General features: G+C 35.9%; 1 protein-coding gene across 9 annotated transcripts in view; it reads right to left on the bottom strand.

Moving 5' to 3' along the window:
* The window catches only part of chl1b (cell adhesion molecule L1-like b), a 79544-nt gene that overhangs the window by 38542 nt on the left and 14612 nt on the right, over positions 1-26390 (bottom strand). Inside the window, exon 1 of one of the 9 annotated variants that reach the window (XM_026261732.1) lies at positions 2471-2714. The exons of the other annotated variants lie outside the window; for them this stretch is intronic. The gene's annotated coding sequence lies outside the window, so the exon portion shown is untranslated. Of the gene's footprint in view, positions 1-2470; positions 2715-26390 lie in introns of those variants that run through there. 9 annotated transcript variants of the gene reach the window in all.

Below are 26390 nucleotides of genomic sequence, written 5' to 3'. Positions count from 1 at the left end.
CATTCAAAAAGATCAAGCATGTGAGTCAATTCAATTGAGTAAATGATTCACCTAAAAGACTCACTGATGTTAAAAAGAAACAAACAATGTTACTTACAAAAAGCAATTTTAGTGAAAGCAAACGATAATGAGAAATGCATTATACTTAGTATTCAATACTGCAAATTAGGCCAGAATAGGCATTTTTTTACCAACCAAATTAACTGAACTGTGACGTATCGGATCCAAACGAAAAGCTGTAGAATTCAAGTACCCTAAAATACAGCAGGCATCTTGTATTGCTAGTCAGTATTTCACAATTTCAGCTATTTAAAACAAGTTCATGACCAGAATGCAATCTTCTACTGATGTGTTGTTGGACCCAGATGCATAGAGCCCAATCTGAGAATGAGAAGGAAACAAATTGTCCACACAGCTAAGGTCACAGAAGTCGGCTGTGAAGAATGAAAGAGATCTTTCAAATGCTTGGCAATCACAGATGTGCTGTCAAGTAGGGAGGAGGGGGAGGAATAGAGAGAGAGAGAGTGTAAAAATGTCCCTATTTGTGCCATTTCAAGTACATGTGAGAAGGAACTGGCTGAGTGAGAAATTCCCTTTTGTGTCTCAGCGTTTATATATTTTTTTTTCATTCCCCTATTTCTTTGAACTCTTTGAGATGAGTGGAAGCCTACGTGCCCTGGACAGTGATCATATTAGGCTGTTATTCGTGTTGAGTGGCCTGAAGTAGAGGGGATTGGAAACAGGCACACCAGGGGGACAGGAGTGTTATTTTGTGGGAACTGACACAGCAAGAGCCCTGGCTACGTTCATTCAGATCTGACGGATGTTGGCAATCTCCCAGGATGAAACTTGGCTATAGCCAGACAAGATAAATGGAACTTGTGCCCAAGATTATCTTCTTCCCCTGATAAATCTAAAGCTAATTTACTTTTTTGCTCTTGTAGGAGAATTTTTTTATTCCTAAGGCAAAGAAATATCCAGTGTTTGTCATAGAGTAAATACAGCACTAATTCTCCTCTGTATATTTTTCAAACAATGGCACACCTGTGTCTATTGACTTTAGGGATGTAGAAGGTGATTCATAAAGTACGAGCTATTAATGTTGAACATGTTACAACTTGTTCTGGATAATATTGTTTTAAATAAGCTATTTGACAGTTCTGTCGGAAGCGCTAAAACAATCCGGATTTCTAAATCATTTCAACGTTTAGATAAACCACTGGCCTTTTATTAGCGTGTTATAAAACAGAATATGACACAAAACAGCGAAATCCAAAAAAAGGTGCTTATTGGACGCACTTTTATGACCTCATGGAGATTCTTATTAAGAAAATCCCAAAGATTAAAGAATCGAGTTACAGACATTTCCTTAACTTTTCTCATACCAAATAACCAACAGCAATAAAAGGAAAGTGCATGCAAATAATCAAGAAAAGCATGTTGAACATTCTTGTACTGTTCTCAGAAACTCTAAGAATGCATGAGTACACATAACCAACATTTTTATTAAAAGTTCGGATTTTGAATTAAACCCCTCAAAATAATCATAATGACCCCCCCCCCCCCAAAAAAAAATAAAAAAATAAAAAAAATTGACAGAATCAAAACCCAGTATGCAGATATTGCTTAAATTTTTAACCCTCTGCTGTAGCACAAAGCTGACATTAACTTATTTAGAAATGTAAAAAAAAATTCTATTGGAGGGAAATTTAGGATCAAAATCAGGGTTGCACTTTATTTCACAGTATGTTTACTTACATGTACTTATAGTGTACTTACAGTGTATTTATCTAAGAAAGTTCTGGTAACACAAGGTAACTACATGGGGTAGGGTTAGGTTTAGGGTTAGGTTCAGGGTTAGTACCTAGTTATTACATAGTTATTGTAATTACTATAATAAGTACATAGTATGTACATGGGGAACAGAAAATCAGTACTCTATCTATACACAGAAGGGTTTAAAAAATAATTACATTTATTCAGTTATTTATATACAGTGGTTTCTAAGTGGTCTCTCAGATTGCAAACATAAGATGTTTGAATCATGTTAGCAGTTAAAGTTTTGATTTTAATCAATTATCATAACATTAAAAAAAAGTCATTAACAATTACAATCTACCTTATTATAAAATAGATAACAGAGCAGGAGAGCTAATAAGCCAAAACATTAATATGAGCATGAAATAAAAGTAAAATTCATCTGACATGGATATTAGTCACATGAAACATGCCAGAAAAAAATAAAACACAAAAATATAAAAGGTTGCACTTAATATTAGATCCTATCTAAGCACTGGATAAAAAGAAAATCATTTTGCATATCACACGCTGCTTCACAGTCCCTCCAAAGGCTTTCTTTAACACACGTGCAGGGGTCACAGCACACACTACTACAGTAGTAAGTCCCTCTACCGGCACGCTTTTATATCAAGCTCAGAAAAACCCATCACACAGAAGCCTAAATACTCACAGGAATCTGCTTCATTCTTGTCCACTCGTCTTCAAAAAGACATTCGAACCTTCCTCTTCTGCACAGTCTAATCCCACAGGCGTGAAAACACAGAGAAACGTCTACCACAGCAGACGCGGGAAAGAAGCCCCGCCACTAGCGAGCAGAACAGTGCAGAGCGAGAGAGGCACAGGGGAGACATATGCTGCCAAAGCCTCTCGCCTGGCAAAGAAGCTCATTAAGCGAGTGACAATCATTCCCACAAAGCCAGATCTGAGCGCTTTTCACATGGAGTGTACAAAGAAGGAGAGATACAGAGAGAGAGAGAGAGAGAGAGAGAGAGAGAGAGAGAGACAGAGAAGACAGCAAAGGAATTCTGGATGGAAGAGGTTGCATTTAAAGCACTCTTGCATGTGGAGACTTGACTATGTTTTGTGCCATGGATGTCAAGATCCGTGTTTTGCCTTTTGTAACATTGTCATTATGGTTAAATAGGGTTAATCTGAAGTTTATTTTAGTATTGTTTGATGTTAAAAAGAAAGGATAACTAGACATATTTTAAGAAAGCTATTAGTTTAGTCTTTTATATTTTATGAATGTAGTGTGAGCAGCACTTGCTGGTACAATAGTAGCCATTATGATGTTCTGGTTGATTGCAAGGGTGTTGCTATGCAGTCGCTAAGGTGTTCAGTATGGTTTTAGTTGCTATGCGGTTGCTGGCTTGTACTTGTCACTGCTTCATGTAAGTGAATTTCACTAATTTTCTCACCGGCCAGGGTAAGTAGAAAAGAAAATCTCTTGGAAAAGACCTTACATTTTTCATATCCAAAACCTTACGCATGAAGAACAGCAACAGTGCACCTATTTTTTAGACCTAAAAAAATCTATTTTGAATTAATATCGTAGATAGCAATAATATTTTATTCTTAATATAATCTGCAGCCTGTGAGATCATAACACGTACACTTTAGCTTCTGCATTGGGGGAAGCAAGAATTTAGAAACTTAAAAAATGGGTCAGCATGGACCAAATAATGACGATAACCTCTGTCTCAAATCCACTTGATTGACATAAGCCAGTGGACAGCAACAGTTCATTTGTACCTCACAAATAAGACTGGATCTCTGGGGATCATGTTATTTGCCGGCAGAGCAAATAGCACAGGGCAGGACATGGTCACACAATCTAAACACAAAACCGCCACCCCATCCTGCAGCGCTGAGGTAGAACAGGCTTGCTGTGATGTGTGATGTGGAATTGGGTAAATGGGTGTGGGGTGAGCTTGAAATCAGAAAGGCTTGACATGTTTGCTTCAATTATGCTGATGTAGGTGCCACTGATGTGTCTGTCAAATGGAAGAGTGCCCATAGAGGTGAAGGTATAATTAGTCTTTCAGGTTTCAAAAAAATGATGCTCTCCATGTGTCAAGTGCTCTCCGTGTGAAGTGAGATCACACGATGTGCCATCAATTACAGGAAACATCATTAAACATACAGGCGCCATAAACATTACTAATTAAAATTCAATTAAAATGGATTCTTTCATGTTATCACTGTTTAAATGTACCATTAATTTCATTACCTGTGACTCTTAATCACTTTTTAATGGTATGCTACTTAGTGATTAGTATTACAACTTATATTTTAAATAATCACGGTCAACTGTGTAATACCATTGTGAAAAACTGCATTATCCATGATTCTGCAAAAATCACTACCAATTGATTGCAACTGTCCAGTTCCTGTTCTTCATAGGGAAATTGATTTTGACAGAATAACAAAACCTAAATACAGATCTGCACCGAAGTTTTCATTGTATGTTTTTGCTGAAGCCATCTAACTAATATATATATAAATAAAATTGTGTTTAACAATGGAATTTGTAGTAAAATCTGCATTACCCATGATGCTGTAGAGAAAATTCCACCAATAAGAACATCCGGCTAGCAAATCACACCAAGAGAGCTTAAATGTATATAATTTGCAATGCTTCATAAGACTGTTTTTCTTTTCTTCATAAAAGCCAATAAGCACAAAGTATTGTACCTTTGTCTATTATTATTATTATTATTTATATTATTATTTTTTGCTTCAAATCAAAGTTTATAATATTGTGATTCACCTTCTAGCTGGTTGGTTTGGTTCATGGCTTATAACTCTTTAATGAGAACTTTTATTTAATCCCTACAAGAATTAGGAAAGATGCTTTCAGAATAAAGGTTGCTGAAAAAGTGATCAGGTACCATGGCTAATTAGTTTGGAGTAGTTTTATAATGTTGCTATGTGGTGGCTGTGGTGTAATGAAGGTTGTTAGAGTGTTCTGAGTGGCTGTCAATCATCAAAATGGTCATTCAAACAATCACAGCACAAACAAGGGAGAGATAAATACTAAGTACTGAGTTAAATGAGTTAGAAACTAAATAGGCGCAATAGCAGTAATGTTTGTCTTAATAAGCACAGTGAACAAATATAACATCTATTATTGATGCTAAGCTGTTCTGCAAAGAGCCCATTCATCCAAACTTGGGCGATAATGTGAACAAGACCCTTTAAATGCCAATTCTCCACTGCTGAAGGAGGGACGGGGCAGGTTTTGGCAGGAAGAGAGTGTTGTTTGATAGCGTGAGCAGATTGCCAGACAGAGAGGACACTCAAAGCGCCACTGTGCCGGTGCTGAACTGACGGGGCCCTTCCAGTCCCCAGCGTGTCCTTTTTAAGTGCTCGGAGGATGAAGCTGCCATAATGGCCGCACAAACAGAAAGACGGCTGATAAACTTCATAGGAATGCTTCTCCCTGAAAGCAACAGGGTTAGAATAGAGTGGCGGGAGGGAGTATAGAGAGTGAATGGGAGGGCGAGCTGCCAGTTCCACCAAGCTTAGTCTTCACGCAACCAGGCTGAACAAACCTGACACTGTTTTGGGTGCTGCCTAGGGGATCACATCCATTCTTTCTTTTTCTTTTCCGCCGCTCCTCGATTTCATTCACTGTTCACAGTCAGAAACCTCTCTCGCTTTTCTGCTTTGGAGGATTCGGCTGAGGTTGTTTCATCTGTCATGATCATCTTCTACGCCCACTTATGTTGTTTGTTTTCTTGCTTTTGTAATTGAATAAACTATATATGACTGAATAACTTCACTTATGAAAAGGAGTCAAACAAAAACAACATTGTGTGCTGCGGTTAACATGTCTATACTAGGAGTAGCAATGACTATTTAAAAATGCTTTTACTTGATACAAGACCATTTAGAAGCAAATATGATTATGTAGCATAGTGCTCATATAACATCGTTAGTGCAGGTCATCGATATACTTAGGCACTCGCACCCAAAATGTCTTTTAAATTTGTCTACTAGGGTTGCTGCTGCATTTGGTGATATAAAGCATTTGAATATTATGACGTTTTCATTCATGATACAAGAATGAGAGAATGGTCATTGTAAATTTCAGCTCCAAAAAGCACCTAAAAGTAGTCCACATTATCGTCTATTCCAAGTTTGAATGTTTAAAATGAACAAGAATTAGGAAGTCTCACATGTCCCCTCAATATATCCCCTCACAATATATTCTACTGCAATGTATGACATTAAGTATCAAATGTGATATTTTAAATGATTTGCTGGCCATACCCTGTTGGGAAAAAAAAAAAAAAACAGTATGCACAGGCTAGGCATGATTTGAGCTGGTTTAAGCTAGTTTGTAGGTAGTCGTGCTGGTTTAAGCTGGTCATGTGCTGGTCCTAAGCTGGCCCTAAGCAACTAGCTCCTGGTCAGGACCATCTTAGGACCAGCACATGACAATCTTAAACCAGCTAATGACCAGTTTAAACCAGCTCAAACAAGCAGCCAAGCTTCAAAACCTATCCAGCATATGCTGAATTTTTCAAAAGGGTATAAAGATAGTGTCATCTGTTACTGTGTGTGTGTGTGTGTGTGTGTTAGTCATTAAATTAATTAAGCTTTGATAGCATAGTATAAGGGATATCAAGTTAGATTTATTTACATGAACCAGTGTCAACTCAATGATTCAACTCAAGTGGCTTTGGTCATCTAATAGTGTAGAAAACATTCTTAATTTTTACTCTTCCTATATGCATGTATTATATAGTATCATGCACATGTCCAAACCTTGTCTGAGGATAATCCATTTATCATTTCCCCATAACCATAACGATATAGAGAGACAGGAGGAAATGCACAACCTGCAAAAACCACAAAGTAGTGAAGGGCACAGAAGAGTGGAGCACATGTGCATTCCTCTATAAGAAATAAACCCCCTGTAACCTTCAGGCAATGCTGACAACCTACACAATGAGCTCACCTGGGCCCTGATCAATGCCCTCTAGCATGTCAAGATGATATATGCACTAGCATTATAGAGTGTGTCTCATAGCTGGTGATATAGGCTGAGGCATAAAGACCGCTGTACGGCATGTGCTAGTAGGTCAGGGGCAGGACGAACCCAGCTCACCAGACCGAATAAGGACGGTCTCCTGCTGACTGAACGCTAATCCAGCATGCAATTATTACTGAACTGAACTCTTTCCAGGCCAAAAAAAAAAAAAAAAAAAAAACCCGCCAAATTACACTACTTTTATAATCTAAACAAATAGTAATTAGACACATTCACTGCTTTTGATAATGCTGTATAACATGACATGCAACAGATATATTTAACCTTCTGGGGTCTGAGGGTGTTTTTGGGTCCTCAAGAAATTTTGACATGCCCTGACATTTGTACTTTTTACAGTTTCTTACATATAGTTTGATTCAGTTCAAACTGTGCCACAATAATATGTGAGCAGCATGTACAAGTTTTTTTTTTTTTTTTTAGAAAATTAGATTTATGCACAGTTCTTGAAAAAGTAGTTAAGTCGCTAAAATATGACCTTCAATTATTATTTTAAATACATTTTCATGCACTTCCTGTTTTCAGTGCTTCCCTGATCTATTTGAATTCTCAAGCTAGATTTAGTTAAACAGCTGCTGATGCAAAAGAAAGTTAGCATGAATTAGCTTGTTTGACATGCTCTAGTTAACATTGATCGTGTCACTGAAATCAAACAACACTGATCAATGGCCTCCTGTGGAGCGGTAGAAAATGTTCTCCTAAGTATTTATTTTAAGTAAGGTCAATTTACTCAAATAATTTCTCAGGTTGATTTGCTCCAGAACCCCAGAGGTTCATTTGGTTTGCCGCCAAGTACCTCCTTTTGAACTCTTTCAGACATGTCATAATTATCGCTTATCTGATGTGTAGCGCTCCGAGAACTCTAACACCATATGCCATTCTAATAAAATACCCATTGTCTTGATTGCCTGTTTATATGCAATTCCCCATTAGCCTTGACACTTTAATAGCATCTAAATTGTTTCCATACACAAGTTTATAGAAGCAGCAACATGCAGGACATGATTTACTTTAGGCATTTATCATACAATCTACACGTGTGCTGAGACGAAAATAAAGCATGTTCAACACAGCTGTTGAGAAGGCCCTCAATTCAAAGCCACGTTCATCTTCAAAATGGAATTAACAAAGCTAAGTGTGTTTAAGTGCTCGTTGAGGTTTGGGTGAGGCTTAGTGTGCCATATGGTTAGCATAACTCAACCTGAGAGAGAGAGAGAGGTCGAGAGAGCTCAGACTCTTTCTGGCCGCCTTATTCACAGATGGCCCTCTCTGCAATCACTGGCATCAGTGAGCATGTGATCATTCTTCCTGATTAGCTGCCCCACCAAAGATCTTGTGCAAACATATGTCAATTGAACAAACATCTTTCGCTGAGATATCCTGGTTGGGGTGTCAAAACAGGCAAGTTAACTTGTCAAATTGTCTTGAATTGAGATTGAAAGGTTTATATTTTGCAAACTGGATAGTGGCTCAAAATCTAAACATATTAGACTGTGTAAATTATTATTTTTTTAATTGTAAAAATATTTTCAAATGTGTAAATGAAACATAAAAAATGAGTGTTTTATCCAAGAAAATACTATTTTAGTGTCTACTTCAAAATGTCATGTTTATTTCAAAACAGTTAGATACAGCATATTTAAAATCATTATTATTATTATTATTTTTTTTTGTGGAAATTGTTTGTAAATTTTATCATTGTTATTCTTATTCTTCTTCTTCTTATTATTATTATTTATTTGTATTTTTTATTATTATTTGTGTGTGTGTACACGCATGTGCAAGTGTGTTTTTGTATAGTTGGGGACAAACAATACAGGTACTACATCCGCCAATATTAGTGATTTTTTTTTTTTTATTGATTGGTATTCAGTATTGTATATATATGTGAGGTAATATTGGGAATTTACCTGATTAACATTGTTTTCATACACTGTGAAAAATTAAATAAAACAGATTATTTGAGTAAACTCAAACGGGCTCAAAAACTCTAATACAAAATGCAATGCCTAAATTGACTTTTAATTTTTAAAATTATTAATTTTATTTTTAAAGTGTTTCATTTTTAGTTTTTTTTTTTTTTAACATCAGCCATTAACGGTAGTTGGCATAATATTGGCATTCAATTTTAAACCAGAATTTTAATATATAAAAACTTTCTTACAAAGCACTTTTAAACATAAAGGGAAAAAAATGGTCAGTGGTGTCCTATCTGATAGGCGGCTCCTCCGCGGCTCTCTTTATTGCCCCAAGTCTCTCATCTAGTTGACAAGTCGGGGTCTTCCTGAAACCCATTTTAATCATGTTACCCTAGAAATCAATAAACTATTCCCCCCTGGGTCAACCTCAACAATGAATAGGGTCTGCCATGCTGAAGTACTCTGAATGTGTACACAAACCATCTGAGTGCAATACAAACACAAAGCTGCGAAGACAAATTCATTAAAATAACCACCATGTCTCTTCCAAATGAATGGGTGTACATGGCAACCTATCCCCACTTAAACTGTCTGTGCATGTACAAAAAGCTACAAGGGCTGGTTTTCAAGTTTCCTACAAGAAAAAAAAAAGCTGGTCGATAGTAATTTAATGGCATGATTCTACAGGCCAAGTGCTTCACTGACTATCATCACAGAAAAATCGTATCATAAAGCACTCCAGGTGGAATCCATAGCAGTCTTACAGACACCTCAGTTCCTGTTAAATCAGATTCATAAGTGAGATGCGTGTTTCTGGGAGGCCTCCATATCAATCCTTCTCTTCCTCTTCCCTTAATAAGATAAAACACAGGGGTTAGTAAGCCCATGATAAGGCAAAGTATCTAGCTAATGCCTTGTAAGGAGAGGCAAAGCAGCGGTCTGTCTTTGGAGGTCGGGGGGTTCCAGTAGGGGAATGGAAGGGCATGTTGTAATACTGCTCTAATCCTACAGCGGATAATGTATCAAGGATCAGCTTCGCATGAGCAAGTTTCTCCTGATGAGGTGGAGGTCTCCACACTCAGAAGGAAAGGAAGGTGTTGCATTGACATGCGGGTCACAGTCGTGTATGCCTCTGGAATGCACAAGTGTTCTTTAGTCAGACTACGGAGGAACAGTGTGGAGAAGATGGTAAACTTCTCTCAGAGCATTTTGCTCGTGCCTGAGAACATTCAAGATCTTGGAAATACATCTGAAATATTACATAAACACCCACTCTTTGTAATGAGAACAGTGTAGGAACATTAAATAATCTACCCTGTAAAGCCTGACATATGAAATAATAAAGAAACAAAAAAAGAAAAATCATATTTTGTAAACTAATTATATATATTACAATTCAGTTAAATAAAAAAATATTTAAAAAAAATTGTGTGTGTGTGTGTATAAATATATATATATATATATATATATATATATATATATACAAATAATAATAAATGTTCTCATTACAAAGAGTGGGCATTTATATATATATATATATATATATATATATATATATATATATATATATATATATATATACAAATAATAATGAGAACATTTATTATTATTTGTGTGTGTGTGTTTGTGTGTATATATATATATATATATATATATATATATATATATATATATATATATATATATATATATATATATATATATATATATATATGGATATATACATGGCGAACAGGATAAAGGTAAAAGCGAATTAAATGACATTATAAAATTCTAATTAAGAATCATGCGAAAGTGCCGGGAGCAACAATAAAATAAAAATTCCAGTACTTCTTAGCCTCAGGTGCAATTTAATGGTGGGAAAGATACAGTCTTGTCTTTCTCAACAAGGTGTAATTTTTTTCTTCCCCAAAGCCATTTAGCAAATAGCGAATGAAAGAAGCCACAGGCAAAGTTTATAAGATGCTTTAGAAACCTGCATTACTATGCAAATGTTCCTACTGACATCCCAAGATTCATTAAACTGATCAATTACTCTGCAAGCAACAGAATCTAAAGCACGCACTTGTGTTTAAAAAAAAAATAAAAAATTCACAAGAAACCTGAAAATTGAAAGCAACAGATGTATTTAAATGATGCACTAGTCAACAAAACAACAAGTATGTGTGGTAAAGTTAAGTGGTTCCTTATGTCACGTTTACACATACAGAGATTTTACTCTGCATTCCTAACCGTCTCTATAACTTCTATAGCTTCACAATTGACATGAACTGAAAATGGCTTCTGGTCACTGCAGATCATGGTTCACGGTATGTGATTGACCCTTTAAGAGAATGTTCTCAGTCTTACCCCCTGCCTCACATTAGTTTATAATTTTTTTAAAAATAATTTAGCAGAAGAAGTTGAATTGCTATTCTAACATACCATGGTACTCGTTTCATAATGCTTTAAGACATGTAATGTAATCTCCCTCATTTGTAGTAATGTTCCTCTTGAGATACCCATAACCCGACTCAACATTTCAACATTTATAACAACCTATATTTTGTAGAATTCCTAACATTTCAGACTTATCAAATGCTTTTGGTAACCGAGCCATCTATGTTTTATACTGCAGATATACATTTGAGAAGACATGATTGAAAATATAGCAGCACCTGTAGTGCACATCTGGTATTTGTGAACCCCCTGGGCTAAAAGTGCATGTTTCCTTACAAGCACTATGGGACATAGACATATTACTTTGTAATTGTCCACTAAAGCCATTTCAGAGGGTAAGGTATCATGTAGTTTTACGGTCCACATGCTGGGTTCCTCCTACTCCAAGAAAAAAAAAAAAAAAAACATTTTGGTTTATTACATGACCCTAAAACAGCCTGAGTGTGAAATTCTACACCTTATCTTCTCCATGCTGTGTGATAAAGAACAGATTGCGTTTTTATGCAGCTTATTCCACAAATCTCAACAGTCTCCTCCACCCTGATGATTTCACATAATGTAAAGTAATCTCTAAGCTCAACATATGTAAGAGGCTTTAGAGATTCTCATTGGCAGCCTGCGGGGCGTCTCACAGGTGACACATGTGCCTGTTTCACTTAAGAACATTGAAAGTTATCTTTCGGATGCTTGAAAGGAGAGCCACGGCATTAAAGAGCCCAGTGAAAAGAGGGCTTTTACAGAGGCTTCTTTGTCAAAGTCATATCAAAGGCTGCTTCTGGAAAGTGAATAGTTTAGCTTTGTGTTTTACAGTGCATGGGTGGGAGTTTGTTGTGGTTTTGAGATATCCTTGTGTACACGCAGAGCTAACCCTATTGAAAGAGCTATTGGGAAATCTCCAACATTTTATGGCTAAGACTGTTCCTCACTGCATGATATTTTGGTTTAACATCTTTAAAGAACCTTGAATGTAAGTCTAAATCACTATTTGGACAGGATTACTTTTGTAAACTGAATTTGAATTGTTGAATTGTAAGCATAGGACATATAAGATTTTTTGGCATTTTATAAATCATAATTCTACATGTATACATACATATAAAATATAATATGCATATAAATATGTTCTAGTGGATGCTTGAATTAGAATTTGTTACAATATGTCATTTATGATTTCATATGTTATATGCATCTATATCAGTGTTTTATATATATATATATATATATATATATATATATATATATATATATATATAGACTCTCAGACTAATCTTTTGTCCACTTTGCATGCATTTTTCATTAAATTGATATTTTTATTATTAATACATGCAGCAGTTATTAAAACTACATGTCATTTTATTAATCAATACCCAGCTCACAATGATTTTTTCCCCCCTAAAACTTTAAATCACAAGCATAAATCTGTCTCATAGTGGCAACACATTACCTACTGTATAATTCATGGATATTACCCGCCAAAATGAGGACAATATCACATTGGGAGCTTCAACTGGCATCCCTTTAGAATGTGCTGTCTTTGTTTAGCCTAAGGCTACAGCTATCTGCCAACACACTGACTTCAACACATATCCTCTCTTCATTATTAACATGAGACCTTTAGCTCTCGTATACAATGTCATTTGGAGAGCAGATGTTAAAACACTGATAGTGAAGCCTAAATATATTTCCCTTGATGACGTCAGCATCCTCAACCAAAGTCTGGACTGAATTAAGGAGTGCCGAATGAATTCGATGTACGCTGGTCAGAAGGTTAAAGAGCAAAGAAGGGTTATATTGGCTGAAATTAGCATGTGCTCTGAATGGACGCTAATGAATGGCATTCTCCAGAGTCATTGTGTTACTGGTTTAAAGGACATTGTGTCCTTGCAATGAGTCCAACAAAACAGGGTTGGCTAATCAGATTTGAAATCTGATCCGAATATATACACTCCCATTGACTAATTCACATTTACTTGATTAGGAAATGAATGATAGCATAGAATGCTACGCCTACATGTCATTATATCACTTGTGTGAGCGGTATTTCTGCACAAAACCACCTACAATTCAGTTTAACCGCACCATAAACGCATTTAAATTACACTAAGCTGCATATAAAAAGTAATTCTCAGCCTTTTTAGTGCAAAACACGCCTCCTTTATGCTAATTAGATTAATTATAGATTGTTCCCAGAACTAAGCGCTAATTGCCTGGTGAAACTAAGGCTGTGAAAAATGGGCAGTATGCTGAGTTTTCTTTTAGCGAGACATTTTCTGGTGATCAAGGGCGGCTGTAAATTAAATTAGAACAAGGATCCAAACACATCATGTGGTCGAGCAGTTTTAGTCCATTCACCACACATGTATTCACTCATAATCTGAACCATTCATTTAAAACCAATTATTTGATCTTTTTCTGAAATGTTTTCAACAATATCATATCAAGACTTCTTCATGCACACCTCCTGCTTTCGCAATGTGTCAGGACATGAAATGATAGCTGGACATTGCTTTGAAAATGGCTCTCGGTGACTTTAAGGGCAGCTATATTCGGACTGTACAGCTGAGCAATCATCTACCCAGCATTCTCTAAAGTGCTCATTGTGCACCCTCCAACAAAGACTTCAAAAATGAAAGCCATACACAAAATAAATAAAAGAGTGACAGCAACGGAACAGATGTTGCAAGACATGAGTAATGTGTTCATCTATGGAGGAGAACAGAAAATGCATATTGTTGCATGATGTTGATAAAGTCAGCACTCAACAGCGGTAATGTGTGTGGTGAATTGTTTGTTTGATGTAAGACTCTTAAAAACCGCCAGACAGTCTAATACTTTGCGAGACACACCCAGCAACCATGTTAAACTTCCTAAGTACTCCATCTTCAAACAATGCAAAATATCCCAAAAATGTATGTTTGCCCTCTGGAGTAAAATGTGGTGTATTGAAAAAAACAAAAAAAAAAAAACAAATAGGTTAGGTCCCTTGTTGACACACATTAAAATTCATATATGCTGAAAGAGAAAGCTTTGAGTACTTCAGTTCATTGAATAGAAGACATTTGAATGGAGAAAAACAGAAAGGAAATACCCTGCTTAGAATATTTATGTATTTATATTCTACAACTGATTGACATGGTTTTTGCGTATGACAGATGAAAGACACATGATATGTGAGCGCACTCCTCCTGAGCATTTGCCAGTGATGTCAGATTTTCATTGTTGTAGTTTGAGAAGAATCATTTCACATAAATGCAGCTTAATGGCACAATGAAAAATATAGAAAAGAAAAGCAGGAAAAACACAAAGGAAAAAATAAGTTGGTACAATATATGCACATTCTTGTGCAAAACAAGATGCTGTCATGGAGAGTAACTTAAATGTATAATTTTTTATATTTATGAAACAGTTCCTTCAGGTGGTTCACATAAATCAAATTTTGTGAAAACAGGACTAAATGATTCATTAAAATGAGTCACTGATTGATCTGAGGCCCTACGTACATAGAAGTCTGTTTGAGGGATTAAATTGAATTTTAATTAAATAAAACTCATTTAGAAAATGAATAAAATAAAAATTTACAATATTAAATCTATATAAAGGTAGACGCTGTGGGCTTAAAAATAGATTTCATAAGTGAATATGCAAAGAGGTTGCAAAATTCATTATATTTAGTTGGCATGACTTAAAATCTCAGGGGCACTTCAAGTAAATTTATTGAGATCATAGGAATTCAGCTGACATAAAAGATCGGGAAACCCTGATCTAGAGTGTGGGAATGCACACTCATACATTAAAATAATGTAGTCATGTTCTCTGGATGGCAACCAGAGGCTACAGAACTGCCAGACGGATAGCTTTGAAGTCTACTATCAGGGCTCCAATATTTTATAATATAGAAAATTAGATTTTGCTCTTGCATTTAGCACTTAGAATATCAAGTTATGTAAAAACTTACTAAGCTCATTTCAATGAAGAGCTGGAAGGGGCAAAAGTGAATCTGGGGCAGCAAAAATGAGCAAGAGTCACATCTGCCTTTCATTGGAGAGGAAGTCTTGGATTGAAGAGTCCCAGATAAGGACATAATTACTTTAACTTCCCATTTCGTGACTGAATGTTCTCTCATCAAGCGTGCAAAGCACTTCACCTGACAAGGTTTTCAAAAGTCAGAGACAATGAACTAAGAGTGTGACTAAGCCACCAGGTATTGTTCAGTTCCACAATGAAGTTTCTGTTTCATAAATGATTTTGGTTTCAATCCTTGGAAATATTATTCCAAAACTTGATCCCCTATTTTACTCAAACCATGTACTGCCACATTAACAAACATTCATTGAAGTTAGACGAAGTATACAGAAATATATAAATTAACTATATTTACCTCCCCAAAAAGTCAAATTATAAATGTAATAAATGATAAATGCATCACTTCAAAAAACAACAAAAAGTTACTTTTATCTGCTGTAGTATGAATAAAAGTTCAGCTCTGTCCAAGTGAAGAATGTCACCAGACCTCTCACCACCACAGGAAACCAACAGTCTTGTTTTCACCCTGAAAACACATTCATGTTTACCACAGGACTTAGGCACCACACGCAAGACCCACTGAGGCCATATTGTGACATGGGAACCCCAATAAAAAAAAAGAGAAAAGATGTTAAGAGCCAGGGGAATTTGCATTTTGGAAGGCGCTGAATGAAAGTATTTGTTCTTCCTGTGCCTCAGTGAAAGACTCTCTTAAGTCTAAGATGGCTTATAGATTCTTGCTCATATTCAGAAGTCAGGATTGTGAGAATGATAAGTCTGAGAATTAATGTACATTTGCCTCTGTGATACTTATAAAGTCAGGCAGTAAATCGGGCAGTGTGGTTTTCCCCCCTGCTTTTCCCCCCATTAGTTCATCAGTCAATTACGTTCTCTGGCAGGTCGCTTGACGTGTCCTAGAAACGGGGGCTTTATCTTAAAATTATAAGGGGAAAATCGCAATCGAAAAGGACAAACACTTCCTGGCTGTTTATATGAATGCAAATGTCAGGTCTTTTCATCTTGCCCTTCATAGAAATAGCTTTGAGGTTCACAAGGTGGCAGTATTTTGAAATCCACTTTAATGCTAGTTAAAGTGCTTGTTAGTGCAGAAAGCTACGGGAAGTACATTGTCTTTGACATGTTTAGGATAGGTTAGAAGGAATTATGAAAGTTTTACATTCGCATTAACACACTTGATCAAGAATCAAGGCATAACATGATACATAAAAATGTATTTTGTGTATACTAAAAAAAATAGAAAATAAATAAACGTACAAAATTAAATCTTTTTAAAAAGAGACTACTGTGCCAACATTAAAGGTTGGCAACAGTGGTGTTTCGTGTATTCAGAGTTGTTCAGTGTTAAAGAGTTGGATTCTCATGCTAAACATGACCAAAGTAAAAAAAAATAATAATAATTTGGACGAATGACAGAGAATTTCTGTTCTGAAAATCTTACTTCCGGGTTGGTACAAGTTTCGGCTGTTTTTTTTTCGATCATGGATCTAATGACTTAGATGATGGTGGAGCTCCTTATATGAGCATTTATCTTGGAAAAGCGCGCCCGCGCACACGTTGACCAGAGGAGAGCGAGAGTGTGCACATCAACGCACTTCATTGGGAAATTGTCGGCAGCGCTGCATAGGATTTGAGAATGTCTCCAAATAAGTGTGTTTTTGGATGTGAGGGAAAGTTTACCGTGTTCAGCTTCCCATAGAATCCAGCGTTACATGAACAGTGGATGCTGTTTGTTTTTCCGGGACAGCAACGGAGTGTAGCAAGTGCATTTGTGTGTTCTCGTCATTTCAGTGACGGCACGCCTCCAGGAGCTCGGCTTTTTCCGGAGAGAATTGGAAAGCTTTATTTTCTTTTATAAATATGATAAAACTAAAGACTTTTTTGAGATATGAAGGACGCAGTACTACTCTATAGGTACTCAAGACTAACATGAGATTAGGTCAAACTGTGCATGTTACGTACCCTTTAAACAATAATAAAATAATAATATAATGCTTCTTATAATTAAAAAAAAAAACTTTATTATAGAAAATTTTTCAATATTTAATCACTAGTAACTTTCATGAATGATAACAAACAAATTGCAAGCTATGCAGTACGTTGAATTTAACATGACATTTTTAAGTAGAAAAAAAGGTTAGGATTTTTTTATTTATTTTTTTAAAACCAAATTTAGCTGAGAATGGATTACGTTTATGGTGTGCTCTTCAAAGTTAAAATTCTTAATATAGTCTTAATGACAATGAAAGTACATAATTAATAATTATACAAAGCCATTAGTAAACTGTGAATTATGTTAAAAAACGAGAAAACAGAAGAGTGTTGTCAGTCTTAAAATGTTAAAATACATTGGCACTGATAGCATTGTGGGCAGCACACTGATATATAGCACCGCTGCACTTCAGGTGTCCCGAGTTTGAGTCCCAGTTCACGGACCTAGGAACAAAGACTCGTAATGAAGTAGTCAATATTGTTCTGCCATTGTTGTGACATGTAGCAGATATGGTAACCTGTACTCAGAATTTGTGCTCTGCATTTAACCCATCCAAGTGCACTCATAGAGCAGTGAGTAGTGAACACAACTCAAACAAGCAGTGAACACACACCTGGAGCAGTGGACAGCCATTGCTAGGTTCGGTGTCTTTCTCAAGGGCACCTCAGTCATCGTATTGAGGGTGGAAGAAGTGCTGGTCATTCAATACCCCCACCCAAAATCCCTGCTGGTACTGAGACTCAAACCCAGGATCTTCAGGTTACAAGTCTGAATCATTAGGCCACAACTGCCCCTCATCTCTGACATCAGAAACATTTAACATTTTATCAATGAACAAAAACTTTGTTAATATCACCAATCAAGAAACAACTGAGGGGGTGAGAGGTTAACATTTCCCCTAAAAAATTACCCCCAATAAGGGCCACCCTAAAACATACACAAATTAGTAATAAAAAAAAAAAAAAAAAAAAAAATATGTTTTTAAATGTACATATATATATATATATAAATAAAATGCGACTTATATGTTTTTTTCCTCATGACGTATTTTTGGACTGATGCGACTTATACTCAAGTGCGACTTATAGTCAGAGAAATACGTGTATATATATATATATATATATATATATATATATATATATATATATATATATATATATATACACATACAAAACAATCAGAACACTGTAAGAACTGAACAAATCTGAACTTCGCATTTTACCATAACACTAAAATCAGTATATCAAGCTTGAAAAAGCACAGGCAGAAAGTCACACATGATGTCATTTCCATGCTGATGAATATACTCATCCACTCAGATGACATGGTACACTTCCCCATTATATTCCACTTTCACACCGAATAAAACATGTCCCACCACAGTGTAGTTTTTAATGGATTTGATCCCGATGTCTTTTAGAAGCTCTGAAAGAGACAAGGCCAACATCCAATCTGACAGCTTTTGGCAGTAATAATGGTGGCTATTGACCTGGGATGCAAAGCCATGCTGTGTTACACAGCGGGACAGTTTGTTCAGTTGAGCGGCACGTCACACCCTATATCGCCCACAGCTTTCATCCGGCAACACTCAGAAGTTCAAGTCAGCAAATCTGCTTTGTTGTTTTACCCCCAAAACATGCATAATGTATGTCATACTCTTGTAGCCAAAGTGATAGTGGCATGAAAGGTTAGAGGATCTACCTGAATTTACATTTGTGAGGATGCTTTGAGTCGCATCATGATCTCAGATCTAAAATGAGGTTAACGGGAGAGATACAATTGATTGGTTGCAGACTAGTTATTGACTAATCCAAAAAAACTTCGAGAGGAGTCACATGATTCTGGAAATGGCCTATCTTTTACTGCTGACAGGGTAGGGCCCATGCCCTTTAGATAAGAAGATTACAGAGTGATACAGAGGTCTAGCAGATTTATTGTGCCAGAGCTGAGCCATTTAAAGAATAGACGGGAAATCTCTCTTTGGAGGATGCTGCATTCAGGTTTTAATATCTCCCAAACCCAGCTGTTCACCCATCAAATGTGACAGGTGTATGAAATAAAAGAAAATAGGGATTTACCCTTAAGGTGACATCTTTTTCGAGCACAGTTTGTTCTGTTTTAGTCAGCATGTTGGTAAAGTACAGCATGGCCAAATCCTTGTTGCATTTTAAAAAGATATTTTGTCTCATGCTGCATTTTAAAAAGATATTTTGTCTCATGTTGTTACAAATCTATCTATCTATCTATCTATCTATCTATCTATCTATCTATCTATCTATCTATCTATCTATCTATCTATCTATCTATCTATCTATCTATCTATCTATCTATGCAAGGCTTTGAAGACATGAAATCATGACCAATTATATATATATATATATATATATATATATATATATATATATATATATATATATATATATATATATATATATATTATTTTAAATCCTCCAGACAGACATTGTCCATCAATCCATATCTATTCTCTATACTGCATCTTCTTTGTAGGGTCACATAATTCCTGGATCCTATTCTAGAATCTCGGCCAAAGGCAGGGAAACACCCCGGACAGTTGGCCAGTCCATAACAGGATTATGCATTTTTCAGCCAAACATATGTCCTGAAGAAGAACGATATGAGAAACGAGAGACAACACAGAGAAAGGACAGGGACAAATGAGCAATGACCCTTTGTTGGTACAAGACAGAAGCACCAATGAAGCGAAACCACAGAAAGGCACCATGTCTCTGGTACGATCACACAAAATGAGGGGTCACGAATCAAAGGAGCGAGTGCCATTATTGGCGCACTGTCAGGACTCGTTCTGCATGGCAAAGCTGCTTGTTGATTAGAAAAAAGAAAATAAATAAAAAATTGATTAGTGACAATGAGCAGCCACAGGCTAATCATAATTGATGTCTCAGAGCTTCAGTTAACCCTTTCAGGCACAGACACAGACTTACTTTTCAATCATTATAGCATGCAGTAATGTATACTGTACATCATTTTGAGGTGGTTTTGACCACTACTTTAAAGTGGCTGTAAAAAGTATTGGTTTGATAGATGCAAATCATCACAGTTCATTTGAAGTGAGCATTTATTTGGTTCACTGATTAGCATAAAATTGTAATCTCTTTAGTAGTGGGAAACTAAAAGTCTTGCAAACTGTGGTATACAGTACAGATCCAACTTATTAAACTAATTTGTCAATACGATACGTATCACCACATTCTGTGTACTGTTTTCATTATACACAGAATGGTTTCTAATATTTTTTTCAATGTAATTTTGTATTTCTTGTGCTTTTCCTGTATTTTAACCAAACCACTTATTTTTTAATTATCAAACGTGTAATATTTTATAGTTCTTGCTTTAATATTCATAAATCCCCCTTTCAAAAAGGTTACCTTCAATAACACTTACAAGGAATGTGAAAAATCAGCCTACTTCTACTGGTAAACAATTTTTAGAGGCTAAACTTTTAATAAAACAAACTTTTTTTTACTTGCTTTGCAGTATACCTATCTAAAAATCCTTAAAATATATACCTTTACTTCAGAGGCAAAAGACGATAAGATGTTTTCGTATATAGTATATATTATTTTATTTTTTTTACTGCTCCATAATAGTAGATTCTCTACTTTTTACTTGTTTATACGCAAGGTGAAAAAGTCTGCCAGTACCGTAAGAGAAAACTCATAATAAAGATGCAAGAAGATATCTTTAAATGAGTCTGTTATCTCGTGTAATATTGCTTCTTAAGTCAATTCAAGTTGTTTCAAAGATTAAAAAAAAAAAAAAAAAAAAAAAAATTGAAATGTAAATTTGCATTGCTTTCCATCACCTCATGTGCACTTTACTTAACAAATCTATACAGTTTCAAACAGTTTTCACTACTGAATCTGAGAGGGTTTTAAAGGAACAGGGTCCATCTAGGCAATGATACATAGCTTATTGATTACAAGCCAAGACAGGAAATAGCCAAAGGAATGTATGCAAGTGGAACTGTTCACTTGAACACTGCTGTGTCCCTTATTTAAGCATTTGATGAGGAATCCATGGTAAGATCGAAGTGGACCGACATAAAGAGTTACTCCAATACATTTTATACCAAGCAAGAGATCCATATGAGCACATTTAATTTGTTTAAGAGTATGCCTCAACTTGAAATACACTCTCAATATCATACACACTCTGTGCACTATAGCTGCTTGAATCAATCAGCAGTACCAGACAGCAGCGGCTCAACTAGGAATATCAATCAATGGCATTGCTAAGCACAGGAAAGGCCAAAGCTCCCTCATGGCTTCTGGAGCTGCAAGTGTTAAATCAAACTCTCATTGAATGTGTGGGGTTCAATTGGATGGGGGAGGGTAGAACTGGGGACCACTGAAATATTGTTTTATGGTCAAATAAACCAATACAAACTTGGTAGGATCTTTGAGACTACGGTTTGCAATGAGCAACTGCAAGGAAACGTATGCAAATACAATAGAAAAGATTAAAAAAATAGTATATATATATATATATATATATATATATATATATATATATATATATATATATATATATATATATATATATATATATATATAGTGTATATAGTTGGTAAATGGAGTTGATTAATGTGTATTGTCATCTTATTGCACTGACTCCATTTTCAATAGCATTGTCGACAGCATGATAAATGCACATAGCATTATTGTATCAACATGTTAATACCATTTGTGGGCATCCAGGATCTTTAATTCTGAACTGTTGTCAGCACTGACTATGAGACGATGGAAGAATGTTTCAGAGTAATTAGGAGTCTTGGGGAAAAGCGAGTCTAGGAGTCTCTTGAAAGCACCCTACCCCCAATCAAACACTGCCTACATTGGCCACCCCTCCTCCCTTCTCTAAACGCGTAATATTTCGAACAGCAAACCAAAACCATCCCCTCTCTCCAACCTAAATGAAGATAAATGAAGACTAAAACCCCCTATTAGATGGCTGATGGGTGGTAGGGTTGAAAAGAAAGGGCAGAAAACTGCTGCAGAAGGATGGCATGCTTCCTTCTGCGGTTGTTCCTGGATACCACCAAGAGCTAGCGGGAAGGAGCATCCCATAGCCGATAATTCATAGTGCTATGGTCTCCTCAGTCTCAAATGAGCCAGATAAAACTGCAGCGCTTGCAGAAAGGACGCATTATAGTCTCTGGGCCTTTGGTGGTGTTTTAATGATGATGGCTGTAGAGTTTCCACTTCGTGGTAGCCCTGGGATTGCATCCCCCCACTCCTGGCGAGCAAGGTTGCTGATTGTGCTGCCTGTCTTAATTCAAGCTTTAAGCATGCAGGGAAACAGGAAACTGTCCCTGAATGTATGTGATGCTGCACGCATTGGGTGCGTTCTCCCTGCCTGTCTTTTTCGTCTTTGCATGTTCAGCTTGTATTGATTGGCCTCGAGTATTTGTGCCACATTAGACAGATTTCATGCCTCTGGTCACTGGTGCACTTCACATGATTAAGTATTTTTCTCATTTTGAAAGAGAATTGATCAGACCAGTTAATTGTTCACTCATTCAATGTTTAACCAATTACCTGACACACAGAGATCTACTGAATATTTCTGTTTTTTTTTTTTTTTTTTTTTTCGTTTTTTTGTAATGACAATGGGCAAAATACAATTATTCTGAAGATCAAAATGAGTCACTATATGAAACAGGTTCCATTGGATTGCATGAATCTTTAAATACAATTGTGTAATATTGCTACATTAGCAGATGGCAGTGTTCGGGGTGACCCCGAATAGTCAACAAATCGATGCTTTTGAGGAGCCTGATTCGACTACCAATCTAACAGTCTAATATTCGCAGGGTGTTATTGATTATGCCATTTTGACTATATGGGGGAGCTCAAATGTCTGATTTCACATAGAACTACCGTTTTTCTCCCAATAAGTTAATATACAACCTATTATGATAAAGCTGTAAGAATCTGTAAAGAAACAAGCATCAAATTAATATTTTAAAGTGTGTGAATAAATCCAACCACTATAGATTTGTTTCACTTTCCATAATCCGTGACCGACAGAGAAGCATCTTGGGCGGCAGGGATTTAAAACTTTACCAAGACTCGAACTGACACAGGCAAAGACTGGATTTTTTTCGAACAGGTAGGGTTCAAAGTAATTTCAAAACATTTGAGCCGGTGTATACATCGTGGATATATTATTTAACTGATATAAGATGCATTTGGTTTTGAGTCAAGCGTTTCATTGTAGTACTTACGGTGATATCTCAGCGCGAGCAGGTCAAACTACATTGCAGAATATTAATAAATATGACTGGGACTGTTATGTACATACTATTATAATGAGAAGATCATTATACTAAAACGCTGTGAATTTTTAGAGTTTAGCTGCTGTGTTTCTGCACATTGTTTTGTGAAGAACGCGTCCACAAAAGGAGTTCGCATTCAGAGCCCCACAGATATGTTCATGTGCGTTCAGGCCCTTTTTGAAAATAGCCTATAAGTTTTAATATTAACGTTATGTTGTATAAATAACGAAGCATATTCTATATGAAATTATGAGTTGAATCCCAGTGATTAAAAACTTGCTATAAAATCTTGTTAATGTATTTTGCCCCACCCCCAAACATATGATTTGACTATTAGTCGAATATCGACAAGATTCAAATTTTCCGATTCGACTATGAAAATCCTTAGTCGGGGACACCCCTAATATATATATATATATAAAAAAACAACAACTGCATCTTCCATTTCCACATATTTATCAAGGTGATTAAAATTTTAATATTGGATCGAGGCCTTAAGATAAAAAAGTAGAATAGAAATAGTAAATGTAATATTATATCATAATATAATAAATAATGGTTTTAATAAAAATAAAATGGTGGAAGCTCTTTAGAAGCAAGAATGAATCAAGTACTACCATTGTATTGTTAACATCTGTTCTCAGAATTAGTCATTTTCCCCATTTTATCTAAAGATATGATCTTGCCAGCTGCATTCTCAAATTCCATTTCCTTTACAGATCCTTTAATACATTTCTATATAAAATAATATGAGGAGGAGTTTCATTTCAGGCAGTGTGGAGAGCAATCATCTTGCCAAGCTTGGGACCTTTATGAATTCCCAGCATATCTCCTCACACCAGCTGTCTTCCATTGATAACGGCAGGTAGACATGGCTCTTTCAAAACGTTATCATTCCCCCTCACGGTCTGTGCAGGGTGGACAAGACCAAGTGGACAAATATTTACGTTCACTATATAAAAACATGGGGGGAAAAAAAACATATCTTGCCCTTTTTGACACACTCCTTTTTTACTTCGTTCTGAATCACTAGTAGATTTGAGACAAATCCATTTGCATTGCCACATCTCCTTTAGCTTTATTCCCAGAGAAACTGTGTTTATGATAAAATGTGAAGTGGAGGTTAAAATGGCTACAGTCATGCTAGTAATGCATGGAGCGATAACCTTAACACTAGGTCTTTACACTGATGTGCTATGTGTGGCTATGCTAATCTGCTAAAGCTGTTGTATCTCAAAAACTCTGGTTTCGCTCTGCAAATGGATGATATTTGCGTTCAGCGGTCTAGTGAAGGTGAAGTCTGTTGTTAGCATTCACTGCTAGGTTTGGTTAAGCTCACTCTATGTCATCCACACTTCACAGCACAAAAGCAATTTGGTGACGTGACTCCACTGCTAATGCTAAATTACTCACAGCAGTGTAGAGCAACAAGGCCATTTTATATTATTTATACTGCAGTCATTCTGACTACCACAGCACATACAATAACTATGTTTAAGTCAGTGCATAATTGATCATTATAGAGCACTTTCTAAATTATTAATAGACAGATAATGTAGTTATGAATAGAATATCATGAACACAATCACATACTCTGTGATTTCACACTTGACAAACAGGTTACTAACCATACCTGAATATTTACTGTGCACATTTCATAAATATATATATGCTATAATCAATTTGTGCCTTAAGTGAATTATTCAAATTACCTTTCTGATAAACATCTAGAAATGTATTCGTAAATGTGATCACATAATGGTTTGTGCACGTCTGCTGATTTACTTTATTTATTTGTTTTTCATATAAAAATATTGTAATTTTTTATGCATATTACTGTTTCCATCCAGCATTTTTTCCAGCACTACCAAAATGACAGCGTTATTTGAATGGAACTCTTGTTATTGTTACAGTTTAAAAATCTTCAAAATTTACTTTAACTTTATCTACATCTAAAATGGTGGTCCTTTCTTTCTTTCTTTCTTTCTTTGTTTTTATGTCATATTGCTGCAGTAAAATGGGTTGCAAATGTCAACTACTGTAACATCAATTAATAGATTTTTTGGTTGCTAATTTGGTTGCAAATTGGAATACTCAAAAAGTTCTTCAGAATGCCTCTGTTGGAAAGCAATTAGAAGTGAATCTATTCCAAATTAGGCTGGTTGAAAAAGTTACTAACAAGACCAAAACAGTGTAGCTTCTGTTTGAAGACACAATTCAAATTAAAGGCTGCTTGGGTCCAGTAAAGGATGTTCATGTCAAGTGAGAGGAATGCTGAGCACTTGGGAGTGAATGGAGAAGAGCTTGCCCAAGTGCTCTTTAAAGGGTGGCTTAAAAGACTTAGTGGAATGTGAGTTTTAATGGATGAGCCAGCACACCGAAGCTCAAAGCCTCTAATGCCACAGGTGGAGGGAGGGGGACATGGGAGTGGGATTGTTTTTCTTTTTTTGTCTAAACAAAAAGTGAAATTATATATGGTGCCATGTATGATGGTAATGAGATTAGATATGGATCAGCGGGAGATTAACATGAGTATGTGCCCTTACGCTACTTACGCCTTCCACTTCCAACCTTGCTTCTTTATTCCTTTGTTATTAGTTGTTGACCATTGTGGGAGACTGCATGAGGGAAAATTCTTACATTATTCTTACATTATTTAATCAAACTATGTCACCCAAATTCATGGACTTTCTTTTCTCTGTAGAAAACAACAGCTAACTCTTTCCATGCAATTAAAATGGACTAGACAATTCAAACTTCAAAAAATGATGTAAAAGATGCACAAACTCTTTTAAAGCCATGAGATTAAAAGGGGAAAGAACA

Source organism: Carassius auratus, chromosome 6 (genome assembly GCF_003368295.1).
Source record: "Carassius auratus strain Wakin chromosome 6, ASM336829v1, whole genome shotgun sequence".
Taxonomy (NCBI): Eukaryota; Metazoa; Chordata; class Actinopteri; order Cypriniformes; family Cyprinidae; genus Carassius; species Carassius auratus.
This window is presented reverse-complemented; position numbering and strand designations above follow the sequence as displayed.